Source organism: Tachypleus tridentatus, chromosome 5, assembly GCF_004210375.1.
Source record: "Tachypleus tridentatus isolate NWPU-2018 chromosome 5, ASM421037v1, whole genome shotgun sequence".
NCBI classification, from domain to species: Eukaryota; Metazoa; Arthropoda; class Merostomata; order Xiphosura; family Limulidae; genus Tachypleus; species Tachypleus tridentatus.
The window spans coordinates 46,370,255-46,385,185 of record NC_134829.1 but is presented as its reverse complement, the minus strand read 5'-3'; the positions used below and the strand labels follow the sequence as shown (position 1 = coordinate 46,385,185).

Sequence of the window (14,931 nt, the reverse complement as noted above, 5' to 3'; positions counted from 1 at the left end):
CGAATCTTTGTCGTGAGAGGCCGAAGACAGTGATTTTTCCTAAAACGATCAGCCAGGCTGTATTCTTGTTAGGCCTACTTTATATCCATGCTATGCCTAAACATGCTGTGGAATAAAAACTAATAAAGGATAGGGAATCGTAGTGACGATGTAGTTGTAATTCTTATGTATACATTGTGCAAAAAAGAAAAGGAAAACAAATAATTAAAATTAAAATGTAGCTGTATTATAATGGTGTACGAGCTGTTGTGAGAGATTTTATTTAGCACCATTATTATTATTAATAAGTACCAGTTGACCACCTGCTAAGTTATAGGTGTAAGCATATCGTACCTTGCAGAGTTGTCAATTATCTAAATTTAATACGAGTTGTCATGATTTAATTCCAAGTACAGGTTTATCTTTCCCTTTTTTTAAAGACAGTATTTTCATGTGTTCAGTTATAGGCATCAAGACTGAGGCAGGTAATTATTTATTGGCAATATTAGCTTTGTAATTTAATAGTTTACGACTTGGAATCAAACTGTATGCAACATTAGGGTAGATGCACGTGGAGATCGATGACCAAAACAACTTAGCTCTGTAAACTATACCATTGAATACCACGCACGCACTCGATAGGTTTACAGATCCTCAAATGGAGAGTGTCAGACTGTTACAAGAAATAACACAGATACACCCAGTTACCACTTACAACCAAGGTTGATTAGCATAAAATCCTGCACTAGAGAGGATTCTCGATGGTTAGGAATCATCTTCATATGCTAGTGTAAACCCACCTTATGGACGACAGCTCCGTTCAAGTAGGCCCGGCATGACCAGGTGGGTTAAGGCGTTCGACTCGTAATCTGAGGGTCGCAGGTTCGAATCCCCGTCACACTAAACATGCTCACCCTTTCAGCCGATGGGACGTTATAATGTATCGGTCAGTCCCACTATTCATTGGAAAAAGAGTAGCCCAAGAGTTGGCAATGGGTGCTGATAACTAGCAGCCTTCCCGCTAATCTTACACTGCTAAATTAGGGACAGCTAGCACAGATAGCTTTGCGCGAAATTCAAAAAACAAACAAAACAAAGAAACCGTTCAAGTAGGCTACTGGTCCATTGTCACTCATCTGCCATGTTAGGGCTGACAGAGATAGGAACAGAAATGCTGAACAGAGAGTGGTTAACGTATTGCCTAAAACAACAGTACATTAAGAAATAGCACTCAAATGGATATACGTATGAGGAATAAAGCTGGTAAACATAGAAGATAGCCCTCAACTGACAGCGGAAGAAGAAGGACAAGGCCCTAACATCAAACTGATAAACTGTTTGCATAAAAGGTGCGCTACATTCCAACAGTCTCACATTATGATTGGTTACTGTAGTAAATACTGCCTTGAGAAGCTATCCGAATTTAATGGCAACCTACTCCTAAGCTCTCAGACACTGAAGATCTTATTATAACTTGCTTTAACTTAATACCTCATGTTGACCCACAGGTCAGAACAGTCATCGCAGTTTGACACGACAGTAGCTTTCCATTATTTATATTCCACTTTCCACAGTATAGCCACCTACCTCTTATTGCTAAATTTGGATGAACTAACAATAATTGCTCAGCACTACAGTTACAGGCTCGCGTATATACCTTGTTTGCTAAACCTACTTTTGAGTGTAATCTATACTTGTCAAATGGGTGCACAGGAAGACTAAAAGATGCAGTGCTAGAAAACCATCTAGAAACCCACACCAGAATCTCAAATTCTTCTGGTAGCGTTCATACTCTCAAGCACTCTCCTACATCAAGGAAAGTCAAGACAAAAACTTGGCTGACATAGAAACCAAACATATGATCAGGTCAGTTATTTTTGATTAATACAATATCCGACCTTGTGAAGAAGAAGACGAAGGCAAGGCCTTTTTTTTTTTTTACGTAGATACATTGATCAGCGTGACAGTAGTGACGTATACAAGAGAATGAATTTCTAGCTTTTCCCATCCAAGCTACAATTAACTAAATATAATATAGAAACCATTTTTAGCTTGAATAAGATATACAGGACCATTAAAAGATGTAAAGATAGGGTTCTTGATCTGAATAGTGTAAGAATCTACACATTTAAGAAACTCAAAGAGACCAACCTGTTTAAGGAAGCATCACAGTATAAACATGGCAGGAAAATAGGTAGAATCTCTGAAATATGGACTGATTGATGCCTTTATTCAGTCCTTACCAAAATCCATAAAGGATGTTTTTTAAAAGCCATTGAATCATTGTAACATAAAAATGTTTAGCATGATCCCAAACAAGGCTGAAACTAAACAACTTGGCTCTCAAACTGAAGCTCTTCTACGATTATCATAAAGTAGTTTTGAACCTGGAAGATGCCCACAATACAGTCCAGCTAACCATTTCTGCTGACAACGTACTCAGAATAGGCATCAGTGTAAGATGGACTATAACTGCAGTAACTACCAGAAAGTACGTAATGAAGCATATAAACTGATAATACTATGTAACACAAATTTTGTTCCTGGATAGTATGTGTTATTTCTTAATTGCTTATGTTGTAAAAGTACAGAAAATGGTCATTATTCCCTTCAAACTTTACTTTTGTGATCTGGATAATAAAATTTAGAAATTAAATCTATTTTATATGTAAAAACGGAAAATTTTCATTTACATAAGGTCTGAATAAAACAACATAGGAATCAAGATTTACATGTATTTATACTAAAGTTATATAAAAATGAACAGAAATGTTTACAAGTGATTAGTTTTTCGAGATTTGCGACTGTAATGTAAATCACTTTCACGTATCAGCCCCCATCATGTTTTCGTTATACGCTCCCAGGTCACAAAAGCAAAGCTTGAAGAGTTTGTTTGTTTGTTTTTTTATTTCGCACAAAGCTACTCGAGGGCTATCTGTGCTAGCCGTCCCTAATTTAGCAGTGTAAGACTAGAGGGAAGGCAGCTAGTCATCACCACCAACCGCCAACTCTTGGACTACTCTTTTACCAACGAATAGTGGGATTGACCGTCACATTATAACGCCCCCACGGCTGAAAGGGCGAGCATGTTTGGCGCGAAGGGGATGCGAACCCGCGACCCTCATATTACGAGTCGCACGCCTTAACACGCTTGGCCATGCCGGGCCAGCTTGAAGAGAAAAATAGCTCTTTTCAATTTACTTTAGGCATAAGCAATTGGGAAATAACACTTTCTGCCCAGGAACAAGAAAAAGTCGAGATTTTGTTATATAGTGTAATCATCATTAATATCAGTCGTTACTACTTGTCCTCTTCATCTGAACCATCCCACATTTACAGTCTAACCACATGTCACATGCTAATCTTTGCTGACAACATTCTAGTGTACATTACGGTCTCTGGCAAAATCGAAAGTAACCCGTGAGGGACAGAGCACAGGTCGCCCACTGTGCAGCTTTGTGCTTAATTCTAAACAAACGAACAAACAGTTAATATACTTTTGTCCCAATTGTTTCAGTCCTGGACAAACAACAAACTCTTTAAGGCAGACAAAGATGAATATTTCTAAAATTATGACCGGGTCTTACGTCTTGTTATGTGATAGACAATAATAAGTTTGATTGGACCCGACTAGTGACATGTCCTGTATGTTGTATGCCAACTCTGACGCCTACGTCAGACTTTTTTTTTTTTAATTTCATGTGCTAGCAGTGTTTGATGACGTTTGTAAGACAAATACGGGTATCCATCGTAATAAAACAATACTGAAATGCTGGAAAGTTTTAGGTATTTTTTCGCCAATAAAAAACTGAGGGTAGAAGCGATCGTGAGTACCTTTGCATATTTGGTTAACTTATAAGCTGTTTTCGTTTCACTGACTAGTTGTCAAGATTGTATAATAACATTATATATCACTCGATTCTTGATTCCAAGATAAATCTGTTTCAGAAAAAAAAAAAGAACAAATTAGACGTAAAATTATCAAAGAAATAAGAAGTTATTTAAGTATATAATACTTAAAACTAGGTCGTTATCGTTTCTATCTTCATAACGTTATCGGAGAAGAACTAAACCGGATGTAATTTATATGGAACTGGTTGTGTTCAGTCGAAAGAAAAAGTTCCGCCCACGTGAGACATATCATGAACTGATTTCCACAACTCTTTTCTAGCGTAAAAAAAAAATCATTCTGTTTCTCTCATCGTCTACTATTTCTATTTCTGGTCCATGTGTCCAGTTTAATAAAACCTTTTTATAACAAACTCTCGGGTTTTTCAAATATTTTTGCCCCTACGGCCACCAGTATATATATACATATATATGTATACATTCCATATGTATTTTCTAGCGAACGTTAATTAATTTCAAAATTCATTGCTGTATTACATAAACCTTATTTATATTAGGCGACGTGCCCCAACCTCTTACAAGAAATCGATATAGGCCCTCCCAGTAGCACAGCTGTATGTCTGCGGATTTACAATGCTAAAAATCGGGTTTCGATACCCGTGGTGGGCAGAGCACAGAAACCCCTTTATGTATCTTTTTGCTTAATTACCAACAACAAATCGATATAGAATAATTCCTATGATTCTTAAAAACAACTCAAACGATATTTAGGTCCAGCAGACCAGATACGTTTTCCGACCGACAACGTACTAAAGAGCAAATATATTCTGTAGTCCTAGGAGAGTCCCAATAGATGACAAAGATTAATCCAACACTACGTTTGTGTGAAATCACACTTGTGCAGACAAAGACCTGTTGGAGGTTACAATGAACTTTTTTTTTATTGTGGTTTTTGTTTGCTGTTTAAGTACAATGATTCCTCTCCCCACCCAATATTAGATAGAATAGACTGGGCTGATTAAATCATTTATATAGTATTATTATTTGTGGTCGGTTTTCACTTAAGTAACTTGTGGACTGTTGCTACGCGAGCTCTGATTATATGTACTGTTACCACCTGGCCCCTCATTATATTTGTTGATTGCTATCACGCGGGCTCTTCCTACGTATACATGTTTAAAACTAACACAATCCAACATCATTCGTACACTGTATCTTAACAACTTTTATACGAGGGAAAGAATTGTCCCGAAACGTTGTGCCAACAGTATTATAGAAGTATTGTACACGATACAATGTCTTTGGTGAACTTCTTAACGACTTATCTGTGTTTTAGCTCTGAATTGGGCAATTCATTTAAGGTAGATGTTAAGGTCTTGACCCCAGCACCATGTATATTTGAAAGTTTTCTTCCATAGCCGATGATGCTACGATAATGGAGGCGAAACATAGTTTTATTGCATGGTGTCAATTCTATTCATTGTTAGCTGTTTAAGTTTTTAAAAATGGTCACACATTACGCCCTATCCTGCACTTCTATTACCATAATTCGTCAAGTTCTCGAAATCACGTATTGATCAAAGCTTTTTTTTTTTCTTTTTTTTACGAGGATGAGGGGTTCAAAAGATAAAGTCCTGTTGGTTGTTTAAGAACATGTTTTAATATTATCTCTTCCTCCGATTTCAGTAAAAATACCAGGCCTAATTTTCACGTGGCGAATCTATTGTTATTCAGGTTCATCTGGTCAATGTTAGAGTTATGTTAAATAATAAATGCTTTCGATGTTCCCTAATACGTACGCGAAATTTCATCATATGTCATTTGTCACTGAAGTTTAATTATTGTAAGATTAGAAATGTTCAAACCTTATTATGATAATAATTTAAATAAGATGCCAGTTTCATTCAAACCGAGTGTTTGTGTTTATTCAATCCATCCTTCCGATAATTGTGTTAAAGAACGTCGTAACATTATTTTATAAGTTTTTGTGTAGCGCAAAGTTACCAGATGGATTATATTATCTGTGCTCTGTCTACCAAAAGTATCAAAACTCGAAATTTAGCGTTATAAGACTTGCCTCTGAGCCACCAAGTGCTGGTTATAATGATGAACAGTAACCTAAGTTACTATTTAGGTACAGGCGAGTTTTCCCAAATACACTTCCGCTGTAAGAGGAATAACGGAATATTCTACAGACATCCAAAGATAGGTAGTTCGTAAGTTTGTTTATTTTGAATGTCATGCAAAGCTACACGAGGCCTAACTGCGCTAGCCGTCTCTAATTTAGCGGTGTAAGACTAGAGGGAAAGCAGCTAGTCATCACCAACCACCGCCAACTGTTGGGCTGCTCTTAATAAGAAAAGATCTCAAAGCACACACTTCTTCCACCCGTAGTGAACCCCTGTGCATAATTTCTGTTGGCACCTTCTCGATGTATTGATTCTTCCAGAAACACGTGCTGGTCACTACACCTTGCAGTTCCCACTACAGGTACTCCACAGAGAGAAATGTGCGTCTTTTTTTTTATTATTATTATTAACAAGCGCTTCCAAAGGTAAAACGTCGTCTCCCGGTAGTACAACGATAAGTTTACAGATTTACAACGTAAAAATCCGGAGTTCAATTCCCCGCGGTGAACACAGCAGATAGCCAGCCCACTGTAGCTTTGCTCTGAAGCAAAGCTGTAAGGCCTTTTTATTACTTAAGTACTCAGTTTTATGTAAATACAAAACAGTAGGTGCTGTCATACTGAAATCTGACCTGTTTCTAAATTTACAGTACTCCGTTGAGATAGCAGATTTACTACGCTGAAATCAGGGATTCGATTCCCCTCTGTGGACACAGCAAATAGCCCGATGTGACTTTGCTATTTAAAAACAACAACAAGAAAACATAAATAATTCAGATGAAACCGTTTACTTTGCTTAGTAAAGCGTCTCAGTCAGTATCTAAAGATATTTTGTTTTCAAGTTTTTTACTTTAAACAACAAGGCACATATTGTTAACAGTTTATTTTGAATACCAATCTTTCCAATATTCGTAAATTTACAATAAACTGTTGACATTGTTTCGTACATTACATCTAAATGTAAAGAATCTAATTAGTAGTTTTTTCTGCCTTTTAGGCATACAAAATCAGGGATTATCCCAGCCATAGGCTTACGAAGTTTAAGTTGTCAGATAGGTTTAAAGATTTATAGGGAAGATGTGGGATTAGTTTAAAAAAGATGATAGAAAATCTGATTGGTTTGAATTTCGCGCAAAGCTACACGAGGGTTATATGTGCTAGCCGTCCCTAATTTAGCAGTGTAAGACTAGAGGGAAGGCAGATAGTCCTCACTACTCACCGCCAACTCTTGGGTTACTCATTTACCGACGAATAGTGGGATTGACCAAATATCATAACGCCCACACGGCTGAAAGGGCGAGCATGTTTGGTACGTCAGGTATTCGAACCTGCGACCCACCTGGCCATCCCGGGCCGTAGGAAATCTCAAAGGGTTTTTATTTTAGAGCAAAACCCGAATTATAGCATGGTAAGTCCGCAGATACGCCGCTGTGCCACTGGGGAGCTTTGTTTTAGAGGTAAGCAATATGGTAAAATGGGGATTTTCCCCTTAAAGAATGTTGACGGCATGGTTTGTTTCTTTTTTTGTCGAATACTGTGAGGTCGGCAAGTGTTCTTTATAAACGTTTTCCTTGCTTTTGTTTTTATAAGTGACAAATCCTAGCAGTGTTCCTGGCTCTGAGCATTTGTTTGGAAATATTACATTTCGCCGCACGTTTAATGTATGCGAGAAACAACTCAATATTCTGACTGAGAAGAAAAGGATTTTGGCAAAGTGGTGGATAAATCACTAAAGCAGCCAAAGCAATATTCTATTGCTAATAACAAAGCCAATAAGATTTTACGATGTATTTATAGAAATGTTGATTGCAAATGAAAATAAGTGATTATTTCTCTGTAAAAATCAGTAGTTATTTGGAATTCAGTGTACAGGCCTGGATTTCTTGTCTAAAAAAGGACGTTGAATTACTGAAAAAGGCTTAGAGGAGGATTACTGTAGGACCTTAAAAAATGATTCAGAGTTATCTTAAATTAATAAACTGAGATCTTTTACTTTTCTTTGTTTGTTTTTGAAACTATATATAATAAGAAGTGATCGTATTGAAGCTTGCAAGACTGTTTGGATGATCGATAGTGTAAAGACATTTGTTTTCTTTGTACTATATACTGAAGGTAATAGAAGAGGATCCCAGAAGTTAAAGATGGAAAATACGGGCTTGGCTCCAGTTAAAAGAGTTTTGTTTTTCTAACGGTTTGATTGCCTTACGGAACGGTTCGGCAATAGTGTAAGTCGACACTTTGCAGAAGTTTTAGCGGGAATTACCTCTAAAGTAAATGGTGGGTTAAGGACTGTTTTGGAAGGCCCAATGTCTCTTGTTGTCCGTAGATTGTGGAGACTTCGGAAAAGTCCGTTTGTTTATTTGTATACAAAGTATTTCAATTCTGTTCACAACTTTTTCTCTAGTTCTTCCATGAAAATATTAAACTAGACCACTTTCTAATCAAGACCCCTAGTCAAGGTTATGTATGACACGCTCTACGTTACAATAAACAATTAGGGCAAACTCTATGCCACAATCAGAAGTCTGATCAGGGTCAGAATTGCAAATTTTCATCGCATTCGAAAGTCGAAACCATTAGAGCAAGATCGCGACACGCAATTATCACAATCTGGGTCACCAAGAACTGTCGTCGACTCAGAACTGACGTTGTAGGGTCTCGATGCTGGCGTAAAAAAATCAGGGCTACCCGATGATGGTCGTGGTAAATCGATATCACAACCTCGGTCTCTAAGAACTCTCAAATTGTCATTAGTTCAAAAATGGTGTTATAGTATCTCGAGTCTGACGAAACCACATTATAGTTTCAATTGTATCAACAAAGAAGGGGGAATCTTCGGTTATTCAATGAAATAAAAAACTAATTTGATACAGATTTCAGATTTTCGGCCGTTATTCTATTACATAAATAGTATGATTACGTCATCATTCTAATTCTGCTCGATGTCAAGTTTCATATCAGCCCTTTTGTAATTTTAAAACACCAATTATAAACCGGGAGTAACATAAGAATACAGTATAGTTCAATATTACTGAACTAAATCTAAAAAACAAAATGTATTTTATCTCTTTTTCTTTTCTTTCTTTGTCAGGCTTGACATGGTCTCGTGGTTAGGACTCTCGATTCGGAATCTGCAAGTCGCCAGATCGTACCTTCGATCTTTTAGACGTGGGGACGTTATAATATGATGGTCATTCGAATACTTGTTGGTAACCAGTAGCCCGATAGCTGACCGTGGATGATAGCAGTCAGGTATCTATACCATCACAGGCCCGGCATGGCCAGGTGGGTTAAGGCATTCGACTCGTAATCTGAGGGTCACGGGTTCGAATCCCTGTCTCACCAAACATTCTCGCCCTTTCAGCCGTGGGGGCGTTATACAGTGATGGTCAATCCCACTATTCTTCGGTAAAAGAGTAACCCAAGAGTTGGCGGTGAGTGGTGATGACTAGCTGCCTTCCCTGTAGTCTTACACTGCTAAATTAGGGACGGCTAGAGCAGATAGCCCTCGTGTAGCTTTGCGCGAAATTCAAAAACAAGACAAACAAACAACTAAACAAAGTTGCGAAAAATTAACGAATCAAACAAATAAAACCTCTTTTCCTTTTTACAATTTCATCGAAAGAAAAACCTAAAGAAAATAGGCAACCTATAATTTTTGTCGCTATTATATTATATTATATTATATTATATTATATTATATTATATTATATTATATTATATTATATTATATTATATTATATTATATTTATCTTTATAAGTATTCTGCTTCCACGAGGTGCATCTCTTTCGCTTCTGGTCGCGTTGATACGTTTTTCGTATTAGGTTTCTATTTGCGACGAAAACCTATATTGGATACTGAATACATGTTTATTGTATAACGTTTACTTTACTTTAAATAAAATTTAAAATTGCGCAGAAGTTCATTTGTGTCCATGTGTGTGGATGAGAAAGTTTTATACATTCAAATTTATTTAAGAATTCTTAGCGAGTTCCGGTTTGGTTCCAGTGTGACTTCAAACCTCGCCAGAATTTAGTTGTAAATATAAAGAAGAAATCGATATCCTTAATTAAAACCACTGCGCGTTCAAGACAACAATTTATTAATAGCGGTTCGTCATACATTGTCGCATTATCCCCTCGTATCTGCGGAGACCCGTATAACAGGATATATCTCAGTGGTCGACTGCAATAACGTTATATGATATGTTTATAACCACTAGTTATCTTCACTTTTGTAATGACTAAGTTATCATTAAAGATACCAAACAGCCCAGTATTTATAAGTAATAGACAGGTGGATGGATGAATAAATACCAGAGAGATAAGGGGGGGGGAGTAATTTGAGCTTTTAACGATTACATAGCAGAAACGAGAAACCCTATTTGCCACATGTACTTATCAACGTGATATGTGTGTTTTTCATACTTTGTTATGGAAACATAAAGTCGAAAGAGTGTTCTAACTTTACCGATGTCCAGTACAATGTATGTGTCAGGTTAAATGTTCCATCACAAGGAAAAACCTTGTTTTCAACACTTCGAATCACCCTCTTATACTAAAAATCATCTACTGGAGTTCTCCAGGTAATAGTCTTTTAATTTTGTGTTTAATATAAACTTTCGATAAAATTATTTTGTCAAACAATTTTAACAAACTAGGTTAGAGGGCGCTACTTCCGATTCTGGTGTATAAATTATTCCGCTCCCAAAATGGTTTGCATGTTATCGAAAACCACATGTAGAGCAACGAAAACAGTAACATGAAAAACAATCCCAACAATGGTTTAATAGAGAGAAAAAAACCGGTTTGTATACTATAAAAAAACAACAACCAAAATCGAATAGTAGAACAATGAGAACAATCCAGACGCTGACTTAATGAACAAAAACGTTTTTGTATGCTATAAAAAAACCAAAAACTATAACAATGGTGACAATCCAGACGCTGACTTACCTAATAAAAGCAAAACACGGCTTTTACATGCTATCAAAAACACAAAAAGTAGAACAATGAGAACAATCCAGACGCTCGCTTAATGAACAAAAAGCGGTTTTTATATGCTATCACAAAAAAGAAAAACAGAACACTGAGAACAATCCAGATAGCTCACTTAATGAAAAAAAAACAACAACGACTTTTATGTATTGTCAAAAAAACAGAAAGTAGAACAATGAGAACAATACACACGCTGGCTTAATGAACGAAAAACGTTTTTATATGCAATCAAAAAAAGAAAAATTGAACAATGAGAACAATCCAGAATTCTAGATGCTGGCATAAAGAACTGAAAACGGTTTTTACATGCTATCAAAAAGAAAAAAAAAACAACAATGAGAACAATCCGGACGATGGCTTAATGAACAAAAAACGGTTTTTACATGCTATCAAAACACAAAACAGAAAGTAGAACAATGAGAACAATCCGGACGATGGCTTAATGAACAAAAAACGGTTTTTACATGCTATCAAAAAACAAAACAAAAAGTAGAATAATGAAAACAATCCAGACGATGGCTTCATGAACAAAAAATGTTTTTATATGCTATCAAAAAAGAGGAAAAGTAGAACAATGAGGACAATTTAGACAATGGCTTAGTGAACAAAAACGGCTTTTACATGCTATTAAAAAAGAGAAAAAATAGAACAATGAGAACAATCCAGATGGCTGACTTAATAAAAAAACTTTCATGTACTGTCAAAAAAACAGAAAGTAGAACAATGAGAACAATCCGGACGCTGGCTTAATGAACAAAAAACGGTTTTATATGCTATCAAAAGAGGAAATATATAATAATAAAAATGATAAGAAAAGAAACCAAAAGTTTTATCAATATGGTATCACCTTTTGTACAAATTATCTTCTATACAAGGTTTAGTTTTCTAGCTTACACGTATTTTATGACCTTTGAGAATTAAATGTTACTTCCAGCTTTGGGTTAACGACATTTACTTTTTGGCCTTAATGTAGAAGATAAGTGTTTTTATATAATGGAGGAAAGCCCCACGAAAATTATGGAACCCCAGAAAGTTGCTTGACCTCTACCAGCTCGACTCTACGTATCTAAACTAAATATCGGTAGGGGGCACCAGCAAGAGGGAGGAATCTTCTCTTCCAGAGTGGCACCTCAAGGTCAGTGTTGCATACTTTACCCAGTCGCTCCGCAACTGCTGTTGTCGCGACAATGTACCAGCCTTGAAATACGGCGTATACAAGTGGTAACTGTAGCACAAAGAGTGTGTGTACTTCTTTACGTAGCTTGCTCAAGGAATGTGTTTTAACGCGAAACTAAGACAATAATAAATAACACATTCTTCCTCACAACAGCCAGCATTTATTTAACCTTTGATGAGGACAAACATTACGTAGGTTCTTGATTAGTCTTGTGTACGGTTTCGTTTTCCAGTCATCCTTAACAAATATTTTGTCTCATTATTGCGGTGCGAAGAAAATTATTTTTAATTTTTACGACCTACAGAGATCCTAACATTAACTTGTTGTTGTTTTTTTAAGAAATTAGAAATGAAATTGCAAATACTCTCGACACCGTACGAACTTCTGACATTTTGTTTATAACGTGCGGATAATCACTTTTATCGTTTAAACACTGCTTCTAATAATAGTAAACAAAGTTACCATAAATCACTGGGGCCTAACATTGTGACGGGAATGAGGATGGAGGGAGATATCAGTCTTGTAGTTGTTGTTAATACTGTATGCACACGAACTGAAAGGAGGGCGGGGGGCGTTCTTCTGTCCTACGTCTTAGGCATCTTTTATCACAAATACAGGGTGTCCCAGAAGCTGGGTCCACAGGAAAAAATACACAATTTATTTTTTATTTATTTATTATTCAAACTACATGCCATTAATAGCCATAAACATAAAATTTCTTGATACACTGTACCATCACTGTATTTTATATCCTGAAATACGTACGACTAACATTAAAATATGTTTAAGAATATATCGTCTATTTTCAGCATGGGTCTAGACTTCTGGAATACTCTGTATTTCTGAATACACACATACAAACACAAGTGTTTGACATTCTCTTTCATATAAGTTTACCCTAAACTAGTTTAGCTCACTCTAGAAATATATATCAACTTACACATTACCGCACGTGCGGTCTCTGAAATAACCTTCTTTGGTTTGTATCAGATCGAGGAACTAAATCACATACTCCAAGTGACAAAATTATTTATCATCATACAAAGTATTCTTTCGATTCTCGTCGTAACTTTACAAAGTATTGTTTCGATTCTCGACGTAACCTTACAAAGTATTGTTTCGATTCTCGACTTAACCTTACAAAGTATTGTTTCGATTCTCGTCGTAACCTTACAAAGTATTCTTTCGATTCTCGTCGTAACTTTACAAAGTATTGTTTCGATTCTCGTCGTAACCTTACAAGTGACTGACTGTATCGTGTATAGAACACTTGAATCACGGCTGAAACTGCAGAAACTTACACCAAGGACATAGTTTTAAAAGAAAAATAAGTGTGCTTATGATATTAGTGATATATTTTATTTACACAGTAGTGTGAAATAAAACACTAAAGTTTTACGCTGATGTTTTACTGTTTTATCTAATTAAAAAGCGTTAAAACGAGACATGTAAGCTATTATCTTGAAATGTTCGCATCGCTACCCTGTGATTTCCAAGCCTGTACCTGTCATTTTTTTTCTGCACATGTTACCCTTAACAATTTCCACGGGTCGTCCTGCCCTCGGGGTCGTTTTTCAGTCTTTGTGTTCTTTTTTTTTTTTTTTTCGCAGTGGGATTTGACGTGGCAGATTCTTATCGAACATCAATCATGCATGAATGTTTGCTCTGCTTTCTCACATTAAGGCTTCAATTTCGTAGCTTCACCTTGGTCGTGGTATACTCGCTTTTTTAAATTAGGTTTCTTTCTGTTTTGAATTTCGCGCAAAGCTACACGAGGCCTATCTTCGCTAGCCGTCCCGAATTGAGCAGTGTAAGACTAGAGAGAAGGCAGCTAGTCATCACCAACCCACCGCTAACTCTTGGACTACTCTGTCACCAATGAATAGTGGGATTCATCGTAACATTATAACACCGCCTCCACGCTGAAAAGGCGAACATGTTAGATGCAACGGGATATTCGAACCCGAGACCCTCTGATTACGAGTCGAGCGTCTTAGCTCCGTGGCCATGCCAGTCCCTTTGAATTATGTAGTTGCATATAATCAGGAAAACTGGAATATTAAAACCATGAAAACAATGAAATGAAAAGAAAAACTATCAAAGTTATACGATTCGCCTATGCGAGCCATATCCTTCTTACCACTTCTACAAAAGAGAAACTATCAAAGTTATACGATTCGCCTATGCGAGCCCTATCCTTCCCACCACTTCTACAAAACATTGTGTTTTTTATTTCAAGAATACACGTGGAATAAATTTTAAAAAATCTTTCGTGTGTTTAAGTTGTTAAATCGTAGAAACGTAACTTTGTTTTGTCTATATAATAATGTAACGAACAGTTTCAGTTATGGTAGCTTATAGTTAAACCGAAGGTAGGAAAATACCAAAAGTTAGGTTCAACTAAAATGAAGTTGAAAATGATGCATGTATATGAATACTCAGCTATGTGACTGAAGAAGAAAGCGCGTGACCTCTACCGACAACGTGAAATAAATCTATCATCCATCCCCTGCTAAGGTGTGGTACTAGCTTCGCTTTGTCGGTCAAGAGTTGGCGGCGGGGCAGACCTCGAGGGAGTGGATTCAGGAAGGAAAAACAAGATACCTGTAGAATGGTCTTCCAACTTGCTGTTCTTTACCAGTAACAAAGAATTGTACCTGAAATCTTTTTGAAAACTTGCTTTGATATATTCAGTTATTTTAACCCCAATATATCCAATGCAGTTCAGCCATCACAGTCCGTACGTACAGTACAGAATAAATGAAAATACACGGAGAGACAGTGAATTTCTAAGGTAATT

At 36.6% G+C, this 14,931-nt stretch overlaps 1 long non-coding RNA gene across 3 annotated transcripts in view; it reads left to right on the top strand.

The window, feature by feature from the left end:
* LOC143251082 (uncharacterized) overlaps positions 1-14,931 on the top strand; it is a 92,687-nt gene that overhangs the window by 15,577 nt on the left and 62,179 nt on the right. The window contains exons 4-5 of one of the 3 annotated variants that reach the window (XR_013028490.1): positions 8,069-8,181; positions 9,048-14,925. This is a non-coding gene — a long non-coding RNA (uncharacterized LOC143251082). Of the gene's footprint in view, positions 1-8,068; positions 9,007-9,047; positions 14,926-14,931 lie in introns of those variants that run through there. The other 2 variants (XR_013028491.1, XR_013028489.1) reach the window with 2 other exon arrangements.